Source organism: Lissotriton vulgaris, unplaced genomic scaffold (genome assembly GCF_964263255.1).
Source record: "Lissotriton vulgaris unplaced genomic scaffold, aLisVul1.2 SCAFFOLD_714, whole genome shotgun sequence".
Classification (NCBI taxonomy): Eukaryota; Metazoa; Chordata; class Amphibia; order Caudata; family Salamandridae; genus Lissotriton; species Lissotriton vulgaris.
In genome coordinates, this window is record NW_028248223.1 from 147,822 (window position 1) to 161,590 (window position 13,769).

The 13,769-nt window shown below is 33.7% G+C and overlaps 9 non-coding genes across 9 annotated transcripts; 5 read left to right on the top strand and 4 right to left on the bottom strand.

Annotated features, from left to right (window-relative positions):
• Positions 1 to 1,816: 1,816 nt before the first annotated feature.
• TRNAQ-UUG (transfer RNA glutamine (anticodon UUG)) lies at positions 1,817 to 1,888 on the top strand. Its single transcript has one exon. It is a non-coding gene; the product is annotated as a tRNA-Gln (tRNA).
• Positions 1,889 to 4,325: 2,437 nt separating this feature from the next.
• On the top strand, positions 4,326 to 4,397 carry TRNAQ-UUG (transfer RNA glutamine (anticodon UUG)). The gene has a single exon. It is a non-coding gene; the product is annotated as a tRNA-Gln (tRNA).
• Positions 4,398 to 5,215: 818 nt separating this feature from the next.
• TRNAQ-CUG (transfer RNA glutamine (anticodon CUG)) lies at positions 5,216 to 5,287 on the bottom strand. Its single transcript has one exon. It is a non-coding gene; the product is annotated as a tRNA-Gln (tRNA).
• Positions 5,288 to 6,834: 1,547 nt separating this feature from the next.
• On the top strand, positions 6,835 to 6,906 carry TRNAQ-UUG (transfer RNA glutamine (anticodon UUG)). Its single transcript has one exon. It is a non-coding gene; the product is annotated as a tRNA-Gln (tRNA).
• An 818-nt stretch (positions 6,907 to 7,724) lies between these two features.
• On the bottom strand, positions 7,725 to 7,796 carry TRNAQ-CUG (transfer RNA glutamine (anticodon CUG)). Its single transcript has one exon. It is a non-coding gene; the product is annotated as a tRNA-Gln (tRNA).
• Positions 7,797 to 9,343: 1,547 nt separating this feature from the next.
• On the top strand, positions 9,344 to 9,415 carry TRNAQ-UUG (transfer RNA glutamine (anticodon UUG)). Its single transcript has one exon. It is a non-coding gene; the product is annotated as a tRNA-Gln (tRNA).
• An 818-nt stretch (positions 9,416 to 10,233) lies between these two features.
• On the bottom strand, positions 10,234 to 10,305 carry TRNAQ-CUG (transfer RNA glutamine (anticodon CUG)). Its single transcript has one exon. It is a non-coding gene; the product is annotated as a tRNA-Gln (tRNA).
• A 1,547-nt stretch (positions 10,306 to 11,852) lies between these two features.
• TRNAQ-UUG (transfer RNA glutamine (anticodon UUG)) lies at positions 11,853 to 11,924 on the top strand. The gene has a single exon. It is a non-coding gene; the product is annotated as a tRNA-Gln (tRNA).
• An 818-nt stretch (positions 11,925 to 12,742) lies between these two features.
• On the bottom strand, positions 12,743 to 12,814 carry TRNAQ-CUG (transfer RNA glutamine (anticodon CUG)). Its single transcript has one exon. It is a non-coding gene; the product is annotated as a tRNA-Gln (tRNA).
• Between the last annotated feature and the right edge of the window lie 955 nt (positions 12,815 to 13,769).

The window sequence follows — 13,769 nt, forward strand, 5'->3', positions numbered from 1 at the left end:
CAGTTTTTAGTTTTCAGCTTCTGTACTTATGTTTATGATTAATTAATTTCTTTATATTGTATTATCGCTATCTAGATGGATATAGCCATGTATACATACTTATACTTTGATAAGTTTCAGTATAAAGCTTTGACGTTATGTTTTTCCAAGTCCAAATTCTAAGAAATTAGTGAAATATTAAATCTTATAATTCAAGCAGGTCCCACCGAGATTTGAACTCGGATCGCCGGATTCAGAGTCCAGAGTGCTAACCATTTCACCATGGAACCCCACCATACATGAGGGCTTTTTCCATTGAGACAAAAGAGAGCGCATCAGTGCGGGGGCTTTTCTTACATTGATGAAAAGATATCTCAGTTGAATGCTCATAGTGTAAAGAGCGATAATGTGATTTGATTCTTTTCAGCTACATTCTCCATAACAGTGTTAAATGTGCAAACGTTTATCAGGACATGCAATTTACAAAATAATGATCATCTTTGACTGAAGAATATTAAAACATTCTACATTTCCAAACTACTACATCCATTTCTCTGTCTCTCACATGGGTGGCTCCAAAGAGCAATGGTTGGCACTTTGGACTTTGCATGCAAAGGTACCAGTCCAATTCTTTGAGGTACTTCTTTACTACTCTTGACCTTTTCCATTTCTGTCATCTTTGTTTATTGATAGCTCCAATCCAACACCAGCAGGTTGAAAGAGACAAATATTTACTCCTTTCAAAATGTCCAACAGCTTGAACAAGTTACAGAAATACGAACTTTATAATACTTTTACATCACATTCCTAGACAAAATAGTGTGACATTACAAAATCCTATCCTGTTTTTCTCAAATGTATTTCAGAGGGCTGATTCCCAGCATACCTTTTTGAAGATTTCCACACTATTGATAAGGCGAATATAGCACATTTTGAAAGAGATGTTTTCTTAAATGAAACCAAGAGAACCACAGTGACGGTATCATTCAGATAGTAGAAATGTTTTTTGTATATTAGTATGGAAGTTGTGAAATAAAACATTTCTCATGCTGATTTTCAACAGTCGATCTGCAATCATGAAATATAAGCTTTTGCTTGGAGGCCTCAAAGGCACTGATCTAATTTTCTTTTTTAAAATTATTCACAGATCGTATGATATGCTTTGTACAAATCAACTATGTTGTTAGATCAAAATTGATTAAAAAGTGACTATCTCAATTTCAGGACATATAGAAGAGGAAGGAGAAGGCGCTCATGTTTCAAATGCGGAGAGGCAACAACTGTTCATTATTTTCACCTCTATTAATTATATGTATTTTTATAATGTATATATTTATATTTTCCGATAAATATACATAGACATATAGCGATATATAGGGAGATACATACATATAAGTTGATACGTACAAGTTTATAAGTAAATGAGATGTTTTTCCAATTAATACTTCTAAGAACTGAATGGAAACAAAATCGTAAAGTTTAGATAAGTCCCACTGAGCTTTGTACTTAGATCCCTGTTTTCAGAGTCCAGATTGACAAGCATAACACTATCAACCCACCTGTACCAGGTTGAGCTTTCCGTTTTGACAGAAGAGATTGCATTCACAGGGAAATCCTAATTTTTATTGCAAAATCTTATCTCACATAAAAAGTACTGTTCAACAGAGTCATAGCGTTACTTGAGTCCTTTGTGCAACATACTTCCCTAACATAGTTCAATGGGCAAAAGTTGAACAGAATAGAAAAGTAATACAATTCTGTTTGTCTTTGACTGTAGAACATAAAAAATGTGAAATGTCCACATTGCTGCAGCAATTTGCTCCCCTGTCACATGGGAGGTTCCATGGTGTAATGGTTAGCACTTTGGATTTTGAATCCAAGGATCCGAGTTCAAATCTCGGTGGGACCACTTTCATGACTTATGACCAAATCTTTTTCTGTCAAGTGTATTCATAAATATCATAAATCTAACACGGGTAGAGTGAAACATTAATGTATTGATTGTATTTTAAAAGTCTATTTGATGTGAGCAAATTATAGAACTTTTAGAAAACATGGAAATTAAATGGCTCAAAATAATGAGACATTTTGTGAGCTGACTCTGTTTTCTCAAACTCATCACAAGGGGCTGATGCAAGATATTACTTGTTTAAATCTTACTGTTATTGATAAGGGGAACAAGGAACTTTTTTAATTGGAAAGCCTTCATTAAAAGAAAACTTGAGGAATCAAATTGTGTATTTTGGGGGCAGAAGAGATGAACTTTTAAATAACAATCTTGAAATTCAGACACACAGATATTTACACTCTGTTTTTCTAAAGTAAATCCATAACCATGAAGTAGAATCTTTTGAAAGACATGTCAGATGTATTAATCTGAATTCCTCTTTCAAAGAAATGCACAATTAAATGCACTGTGTAAGTCAAGAATGTTGTCAGATAAGAAATCAGCAAAATTAACTATCTTATTACTGATCATACAGATGAGAAAGAAAAAGAACCTCTTGCTCAAATTGTGGATGGGAAAGAACAGTTTTTAGTTTTCAGCTTCTGTACTTATGTTTATGATTAATTAATTTCTTTATATTGTATTATCGCTATCTAGATGGATATAGCCATGTATACATACTTATACTTTGATAAGTTTCAGTATAAAGCTTTGACGTTATGTTTTTCCAAGTCCAAATTCTAAGAAATTAGTGAAATATTAAATCTTATAATTCAAGCAGGTCCCACCGAGATTTGAACTCGGATCGCCGGATTCAGAGTCCAGAGTGCTAACCATTTCACCATGGAACCCCACCATACATGAGGGCTTTTTCCATTGAGACAAAAGAGAGCGCATCAGTGCGGGGGCTTTTCTTACATTGATGAAAAGATATCTCAGTTGAATGCTCATAGTGTAAAGAGCGATAATGTGATTTGATTCTTTTCAGCTACATTCTCCATAACAGTGTTAAATGTGCAAACGTTTATCAGGACATGCAATTTACAAAATAATGATCATCTTTGACTGAAGAATATTAAAACATTCTACATTTCCAAACTACTACATCCATTTCTCTGTCTCTCACATGGGTGGCTCCAAAGAGCAATGGTTGGCACTTTGGACTTTGCATGCAAAGGTACCAGTCCAATTCTTTGAGGTACTTCTTTACTACTCTTGACCTTTTCCATTTCTGTCATCTTTGTTTATTGATAGCTCCAATCCAACACCAGCAGGTTGAAAGAGACAAATATTTACTCCTTTCAAAATGTCCAACAGCTTGAACAAGTTACAGAAATACGAACTTTATAATACTTTTACATCACATTCCTAGACAAAATAGTGTGACATTACAAAATCCTATCCTGTTTTTCTCAAATGTATTTCAGAGGGCTGATTCCCAGCATACCTTTTTGAAGATTTCCACACTATTGATAAGGCGAATATAGCACATTTTGAAAGAGATGTTTTCTTAAATGAAACCAAGAGAACCACAGTGACGGTATCATTCAGATAGTAGAAATGTTTTTTGTATATTAGTATGGAAGTTGTGAAATAAAACATTTCTCATGCTGATTTTCAACAGTCGATCTGCAATCATGAAATATAAGCTTTTGCTTGGAGGCCTCAAAGGCACTGATCTAATTTTCTTTTTTAAAATTATTCACAGATCGTATGATATGCTTTGTACAAATCAACTATGTTGTTAGATCAAAATTGATTAAAAAGTGACTATCTCAATTTCAGGACATATAGAAGAGGAAGGAGAAGGCGCTCATGTTTCAAATGCGGAGAGGCAACAACTGTTCATTATTTTCACCTCTATTAATTATATGTATTTTTATAATGTATATATTTATATTTTCCGATAAATATACATAGACATATAGCGATATATAGGGAGATACATACATATAAGTTGATACGTACAAGTTTATAAGTAAATGAGATGTTTTTCCAATTAATACTTCTAAGAACTGAATGGAAACAAAATCGTAAAGTTTAGATAAGTCCCACTGAGCTTTGTACTTAGATCCCTGTTTTCAGAGTCCAGATTGACAAGCATAACACTATCAACCCACCTGTACCAGGTTGAGCTTTCCGTTTTGACAGAAGAGATTGCATTCACAGGGAAATCCTAATTTTTATTGCAAAATCTTATCTCACATAAAAAGTACTGTTCAACAGAGTCATAGCGTTACTTGAGTCCTTTGTGCAACATACTTCCCTAACATAGTTCAATGGGCAAAAGTTGAACAGAATAGAAAAGTAATACAATTCTGTTTGTCTTTGACTGTAGAACATAAAAAATGTGAAATGTCCACATTGCTGCAGCAATTTGCTCCCCTGTCACATGGGAGGTTCCATGGTGTAATGGTTAGCACTTTGGACTTTGAATCCAAGGATCCGAGTTCAAATCTCGGTGGGACCACTTTCATGACTTATGACCAAATCTTTTTCTGTCAAGTGTATTCATAAATATCATAAATCTAACACGGGTAGAGTGAAACATTAATGTATTGATTGTATTTTAAAAGTCTATTTGATGTGAGCAAATTATAGAACTTTTAGAAAACATGGAAATTAAATGGCTCAAAATAATGAGACATTTTGTGAGCTGACTCTGTTTTCTCAAACTCATCACAAGGGGCTGATGCAAGATATTACTTGTTTAAATCTTACTGTTATTGATAAGGGGAACAAGGAACTTTTTTAATTGGAAAGCCTTCATTAAAAGAAAACTTGAGGAATCAAATTGTGTATTTTGGGGGCAGAAGAGATGAACTTTTAAATAACAATCTTGAAATTCAGACACACAGATATTTACACTCTGTTTTTCTAAAGTAAATCCATAACCATGAAGTAGAATCTTTTGAAAGACATGTCAGATGTATTAATCTGAATTCCTCTTTCAAAGAAATGCACAATTAAATGCACTGTGTAAGTCAAGAATGTTGTCAGATAAGAAATCAGCAAAATTAACTATCTTATTACTGATCATACAGATGAGAAAGAAAAAGAACCTCTTGCTCAAATTGTGGATGGGAAAGAACAGTTTTTAGTTTTCAGCTTCTGTACTTATGTTTATGATTAATTAATTTCTTTATATTGTATTATCGCTATCTAGATGGATATAGCCATGTATACATACTTATACTTTGATAAGTTTCAGTATAAAGCTTTGACGTTATGTTTTTCCAAGTCCAAATTCTAAGAAATTAGTGAAATATTAAATCTTATAATTCAAGCAGGTCCCACCGAGATTTGAACTCGGATCGCCGGATTCAGAGTCCAGAGTGCTAACCATTACACCATGGAACCCCACCATACATGAGGGCTTTTTCCATTGAGACAAAAGAGAGCGCATCAGTGCGGGGGCTTTTCTTACATTGATGAAAAGATATCTCAGTTGAATGCTCATAGTGTAAAGAGCGATAATGTGATTTGATTCTTTTCAGCTACATTCTCCATAACAGTGTTAAATGTGCAAACGTTTATCAGGACATGCAATTTACAAAATAATGATCATCTTTGACTGAAGAATATTAAAACATTCTACATTTCCAAACTACTACATCCATTTCTCTGTCTCTCACATGGGTGGCTCCAAAGAGCAATGGTTGGCACTTTGGACTTTGCATGCAAAGGTACCAGTCCAATTCTTTGAGGTACTTCTTTACTACTCTTGACCTTTTCCATTTCTGTCATCTTTGTTTATTGATAGCTCCAATCCAACACCAGCAGGTTGAAAGAGACAAATATTTACTCCTTTCAAAATGTCCAACAGCTTGAACAAGTTACAGAAATACGAACTTTATAATACTTTTACATCACATTCCTAGACAAAATAGTGTGACATTACAAAATCCTATCCTGTTTTTCTCAAATGCATTTCAGAGGGCTGATTCCCAGCATACCTTTTTGAAGATTTCCACACTATTGATAAGGCGAATATAGCACATTTTGAAAGAGATGTTTTCTTAAATGAAACCAAGAGAACCACAGTGACGGTATCATTCAGATAGTAGAAATGTTTTTTGTATATTAGTATGGAAGTTGTGAAATAAAACATTTCTCATGCTGATTTTCAACAGTCGATCTGCAATCATGAAATATAAGCTTTTGCTTGGAGGCCTCAAAGGCACTGATCTAATTTTCTTTTTTAAAATTATTCACAGATCGTATGATATGCTTTGTACAAATCAACTATGTTGTTAGATCAAAATTGATTAAAAAGTGACTATCTCAATTTCAGGACATATAGAAGAGGAAGGAGAAGGCGCTCATGTTTCAAATGCGGAGAGGCAACAACTGTTCATTATTTTCACCTCTATTAATTATATGTATTTTTATAATGTATATATTTATATTTTCCGATAAATATACATAGACATATAGCGATATATAGGGAGATACATACATATAAGTTGATACGTACAAGTTTATAAGTAAATGAGATGTTTTTCCAATTAATACTTCTAAGAACTGAATGGAAACAAAATCGTAAAGTTTAGATAAGTCCCACTGAGCTTTGTACTTAGATCCCTGTTTTCAGAGTCCAGATTGACAAGCATAACACTATCAACCCACCTGTACCAGGTTGAGCTTTCCGTTTTGACAGAAGAGATTGCATTCACAGGGAAATCCTAATTTTTATTGCAAAATCTTATCTCACATAAAAAGTACTGTTCAACAGAGTCATAGCGTTACTTGAGTCCTTTGTGCAACATACTTCCCTAACATAGTTCATTGGGCAAAAGTTGAACAGAATAGAAAAGTAATACAATTCTGTTTGTCTTTGACTGTAGAACATAAAAAATGTGAAATGTCCACATTGCTGCAGCAATTTGCTCCCCTGTCACATGGGAGGTTCCATGGTGTAATGGTTAGCACTTTGGACTTTGAATCCAAGGATCCGAGTTCAAATCTCGGTGGGACCACTTTCATGACTTATGACCAAATCTTTTTCTGTCAAGTGTATTCATAAATATCATAAATCTAACACGGGTAGAGTGAAACATTAATGTATTGATTGTATTTTAAAAGTCTATTTGATGTGAGCAAATTATAGAACTTTTAGAAAACATGGAAATTAAATGGCTCAAAATAATGAGACATTTTGTGAGCTGACTCTGTTTTCTCAAACTCATCACAAGGGGCTGATGCAAGATATTACTTGTTTAAATCTTACTGTTATTGATAAGGGGAACAAGGAACTTTTTTAATTGGAAAGCCTTCATTAAAAGAAAACTTGAGGAATCAAATTGTGTATTTTGGGGGCAGAAGAGATGAACTTTTAAATAACAATCTTGAAATTCAGACACACAGATATTTACACTCTGTTTTTCTAAAGTAAATCCATAACCATGAAGTAGAATCTTTTGAAAGACATGTCAGATGTATTAATCTGAATTCCTCTTTCAAAGAAATGCACAATTAAATGCACTGTGTAAGTCAAGAATGTTGTCAGATAAGAAATCAGCAAAATTAACTATCTTATTACTGATCATACAGATGAGAAAGAAAAAGAACCTCTTGCTCAAATTGTGGATGGGAAAGAACAGTTTTTAGTTTTCAGCTTCTGTACTTATGTTTATGATTAATTCATTTCTTTATATTGTATTATCGCTATCTAGATGGATATAGCCATGTATACATACTTATACGTTGATAAGTTTCAGTATAAAGCTTTGACGTTATGTTTTTCCAAGTCCAAATTCTAAGAAATTAGTGAAATATTAAATCTTATAAATCAAGCAGGTCCCACCGAGATTTGAACTCGGATCGCTGGATTCAGAGTCCAGAGTGCTAACCATTACACCATGGAACCCCACCATACATGAGGGCTTTTTCCATTGAGACAAAAGAGAGCGCATCAGTGCGGGGGCTTTTCTTACATTGATGAAAAGATATCTCAGTTGAATACTCATAGTGTAAAGAGCGATAATGTGATTTGATTCTTTTCAGCTACATTCTCCATAACAGTGTTAAATGTGCAAACGTTTATCAGGACATGCAATTTACAAAATAATGATCATCTTTGACTGAAGAATATTAAAACATTCTACATTTCCAAACTACTACATCCATTTCTCTGTCTCTCACATGGGTGGCTCCAAAGAGCAATGGTTGGCACTTTGGACTTTGCATGCAAAGGTACCAGTCCAATTCTTTGAGGTACTTCTTTACTACTCTTGACCTTTTCCATTTCTGTCATCTTTGTTTATTGATAGCTCCAATCCAACACCAGCAGGTTGAAAGAGACAAATATTGACTCCTTTCAAAATGTCCAACAGCTTGAACAAGTTACAGAAATACGAACTTTATAATACTTTTACATCACATTCCTAGACAAAATAGTGTGACATTACAAAATCCTATCCTGTTTTTCTCAAATGCATTTCAGAGGGCTGATTCCCAGCATACCTTTTTGAAGATTTCCACACTATTGATAAGGCGAATATAGCACATTTTGAAAGAGATGTTTTCTTAAATGAAAACAAGAGAACCACAGTGACGGTATCATTCAGATAGTAGAAATGTTTTTTGTATATTAGTATGGAAGTTGTGAAATAAAACATTTCTCATGCTGATTTTCAACAGTCGATCTGCAATCATGAAATATAAGCTTTTGCTTGGAGGCCTCAAAGGCACTGATCTAATTTTCTTTTTTAAAATTATTCACAGATCGTATGATATGCTTTGTACAAATCAACTATGTTGTTAGATCAAAATTGATTAAAAAGTGACTATCTCAATTTCAGGACATATAGAAGAGGAAGGAGAAGGCGCTCATGTTTCAAATGCGGAGAGGCAACAACTGTTCATTATTTTCACCTCTATTAATTATATGTATTTTTATAATGTATATATTTATATTTTCCGATAAATATACATAGACATATAGCGATATATAGGGAGATACATACATATAAGTTGATACGTACAAGTTTATAAGTAAATGAGATGTTTTTCCAATTAATACTTCTAAGAACTGAATGGAAACAAAATCGTAAAGTTTAGATAAGTCCCACTGAGCTTTGTACTTAGATCCCTGTTTTCAGAGTCCAGATTGACAAGCATAACACTATCAACCCACCTGTACCAGGTTGAGCTTTCCGTTTTGACAGAAGAGATTGCATTCACAGGGAAATCTTAATTTTTATTGCAAAATCTTATCTCACATAAAAAGTACTGTTCAACAGAGTCATAGCGTTACTTGAGTCCTTTGTGCAACATACTTCCCTAACATAGTTCAATGGGCAAAAGTTGAACAGAATAGAAAAGTAATACAATTCTGTTTGTCTTTGACTGTAGAACATAAAAAATGTGAAATGTCCACATTGCTGCAGCAATTTGCTCCCCTGTCACATGGGAGGTTCCATGGTGTAATGGTTAGCACTTTGGACTTTGAATCCAAGGATCCGAGTTCAAATCTCGGTGGGACCACTTTCATGACTTATGACCAAACCTTTTTCTGTCAAGTGTATTCATAAATATCATAAATCTAACACGGGTAGAGTGAAACATTAATGTATTGATTGTATTTTAAAAGTCTATTTGATGTGAGCAAATTATAGAACTTTTAGAAAACATGGAAATTAAATGGCTCAAAATAATGAGACATTTTGTGAGCTGACTCTGTTTTCTCAAACTCATCACAAGGGGCTGATGCAAGATATTACTTGTTTAAATCTTACTGTTATTGATAAGGGGAACAAGGAACTTTTTTAATTGGAAAGCCTTCATTAAAAGAAAACTTGAGGAATCAAATTGTGTATTTTGGGGGCAGAAGAGATGAACTTTTAAATAACAATCTTGAAATTCAGACACACAGATATTTACACTCTGTTTTTCTAAAGTAAATCCATAACCATGAAGTAGAATCTTTTGAAAGACATGTCAGATGTATTAATCTGAATTCCTCTTTCAAAGAAATGCACAATTAAATGCACTGTGTAAGTCAAGAATGTTGTCAGATAAGAAATCAGCAAAATTAACTATCTTATTACTGATCATACAGATGAGAAAGAAAAAGAACCTCTTGCTCAAATTGTGGATGGGAAAGAACAGTTTTTAGTTTTCAGCTTCTGTACTTATGTTTATGATTAATTCATTTCTTTATATTGTATTATCGCTATCTAGATGGATATAGCCATGTATACATACTTATACGTTGATAAGTTTCAGTATAAAGCTTTGACGTTATGTTTTTCCAAGTCCAAATTCTAAGAAATTAGTGAAATATTAAATCTTATAAATCAAGCAGGTCCCACCGAGATTTGAACTCGGATCGCTGGATTCAGAGTCCAGAGTGCTAACCATTACACCATGGAACCCCACCATACATGAGGGCTTTTTCCATTGAGACAAAAGAGAGCGCATCAGTGCGGGGGCTTTTCTTACATTGATGAAAAGATATCTCAGTTGAATACTCATAGTGTAAAGAGCGATAATGTGATTTGATTCTTTTCAGCTACATTCTCCATAACAGTGTTAAATGTGCAAACGTTTATCAGGACATGCAATTTACAAAATAATGATCATCTTTGACTGAAGAATATTAAAACATTCTACATTTCCAAACTACTACATCCATTTCTCTGTCTCTCACATGGGTGGCTCCAAAGAGCAATGGTTGGCACTTTGGACTTTGCATGCAAAGGTACCAGTCCAATTCTTTGAGGTACTTCTTTACTACTCTTGACCTTTTCCATTTCTGTCATCTTTGTTTATTGATAGCTCCAATCCAACACCAGCAGGTTGAAAGAGACAAATATTGACTCCTTTCAAAATGTCCAACAGCTTGAACAAGTTACAGAAATACGAACTTTATAATACTTTTACATCACATTCCTAGACAAAATAGTGTGACATTACAAAATCCTATCCTGTTTTTCTCAAATGCATTTCAGAGGGCTGATTCCCAGCATACCTTTTTGAAGATTTCCACACTATTGATAAGGCGAATATAGCACATTTTGAAAGAGATGTTTTCTTAAATGAAAACAAGAGAACCACAGTGACGGTATCATTCAGATAGTAGAAATGTTTTTTGTATATTAGTATGGAAGTTGTGAAATAAAACATTTCTCATGCTGATTTTCAACAGTCGATCTGCAATCATGAAATATAAGCTTTTGCTTGGAGGCCTCAAAGGCACTGATCTAATTTTCTTTTTTAAAATTATTCACAGATCGTATGATATGCTTTGTACAAATCAACTATGTTGTTAGATCAAAATTGATTAAAAAGTGACTATCTCAATTTCAGGACATATAGAAGAGGAAGGAGAAGGCGCTCATGTTTCAAATGCGGAGAGGCAACAACTGTTCATTATTTTCACCTCTATTAATTATATGTATTTTTATAATGTATATATTTATATTTTCCGATAAATATACATAGACATATAGCGATATATAGGGAGATACATACATATAAGTTGATACGTACAAGTTTATAAGTAAATGAGATGTTTTTCCAATTAATACTTCTAAGAACTGAATGGAAACAAAATCGTAAAGTTTAGATAAGTCCCACTGAGCTTTGTACTTAGATCCCTGTTTTCAGAGTCCAGATTGACAAGCATAACACTATCAACCCACCTGTACCAGGTTGAGCTTTCCGTTTTGACAGAAGAGATTGCATTCACAGGGAAATCTTAATTTTTATTGCAAAATCTTATCTCACATAAAAAGTACTGTTCAACAGAGTCATAGCGTTACTTGAGTCCTTTGTGCAACATACTTCCCTAACATAGTTCAATGGGCAAAAGTTGAACAGAATAGAAAAGTAATACAATTCTGTTTGTCTTTGACTGTAGAACATAAAAAATGTGAAATGTCCACATTGCTGCAGCAATTTGCTCCCCTGTCACATGGGAGGTTCCATGGTGTAATGGTTAGCACTTTGGACTTTGAATCCAAGGATCCGAGTTCAAATCTCGGTGGGACCACTTTCATGACTTATGACCAAACCTTTTTCTGTCAAGTGTATTCATAAATATCATAAATCTAACACGGGTAGAGTGAAACATTAATGTATTGATTGTATTTTAAAAGTCTATTTGATGTGAGCAAATTATAGAACTTTTAGAAAACATGGAAATTAAATGGCTCAAAATAATGAGACATTTTGTGAGCTGACTCTGTTTTCTCAAACTCATCACAAGGGGCTGATGCAAGATATTACTTGTTTAAATCTTACTGTTATTGATAAGGGGAACAAGGAACTTTTTTAATTGGAAAGCCTTCATTAAAAGAAAACTTGAGGAATCAAATTGTGTATTTTGGGGGCAGAAGAGATGAACTTTTAAATAACAATCTTGAAATTCAGACACACAGATATTTACACTCTGTTTTTCTAAAGTAAATCCATAACCATGAAGTAGAATCTTTTGAAAGACATGTCAGATGTATTAATCTGAATTCCTCTTTCAAAGAAATGCACAATTAAATGCACTGTGTAAGTCAAGAATGTTGTCAGATAAGAAATCAGCAAAATTAACTATCTTATTACTGATCATACAGATGAGAAAGAAAAAGAACCTCTTGCTCAAATTGTGGATGGGAAAGAACAGTTTTTAGTTTTCAGCTTCTGTACTTATGTTTATGATTAATTCATTTCTTTATATTGTATTATCGCTATCTAGATGGATATAGCCATGTATACATACTTATACGTTGATAAGTTTCAGTATAAAGCTTTGACGTTATGTTTTTCCAAGTCCAAATTCTAAGAAATTAGTGAAATATTAAATCTTATAATTCAAGCAGGTCCCACCGAGATTTGAACTCGGATCGCTGGATTCAGAGTCCAGAGTGCTAACCATTACACCATGGAACCCCACCATACATGAGAGCTTTTTCCATTGAGACAAAAGAGAGCGCATCAGTGCGGGGGCTTTTCTTACATTGATGAAAAGATATCTCAGTTGAATACTCATAGTGTAAAGAGCGATAATGTGATTTGATTCTTTTCAGCTACATTCTCCATAACAGTGTTAAATGTGCAAACGTTTATCAGGACATGCAATTTACAAAATAATGATCATCTTTGACTGAAGAATATTAAAACATTCTACATTTCCAAACTACTACATCCATTTCTCTGTCTCTCACATGGGTGGCTCCAAAGAGCAATGGTTGGCACTTTGGACTTTGCATGCAAAGGTACCAGTCCAATTCTTTGAGGTACTTCTTTACTACTCTTGACCTTTTCCATTTCTGTCATCTTTGTTTATTGATAGCTCCAATCCAACACCAGCAGGTTGAAAGAGACAAATATTGACTCCTTTCAAAATGTCCAACAGCTTGAACAAGTTACAGAAATACGAACTTTATAATACTTTTACATCACATTCCTAGACAAAATAGTGTGACATTACAAAATCCTATCCTGTTTTTCTCAAATGCATTTCAGAGGGCTGATTCCCAGCATACCTTTTTGAAGATTTCCACACTATTGATAAGGCGAATATAGCACATTTTGAAAGAGATGTTTTCTTAAATGAAAACAAGAGAACCACAGTGACGGTATCATTCAGATAGTAGAAATGTTTTTTGTATATTAGTATGGAAGTTGTGAAATAAAACATTTCTCATGCTGATTTTCAACAGTCGATCTGCAATCATGAAATATAAGCTTTTGCTTGGAGGCCTCAAAGGCACTGATCTAATTTTCTTTTTTAAAATTATTCACAGATCGTATGATATGCTTTGTACAAATCAACTATGTTGTTAGATCAAAATTGATTAAAAAGTGACTATCTCAATTTCAGGACATATAGAAGAGGAAGGAG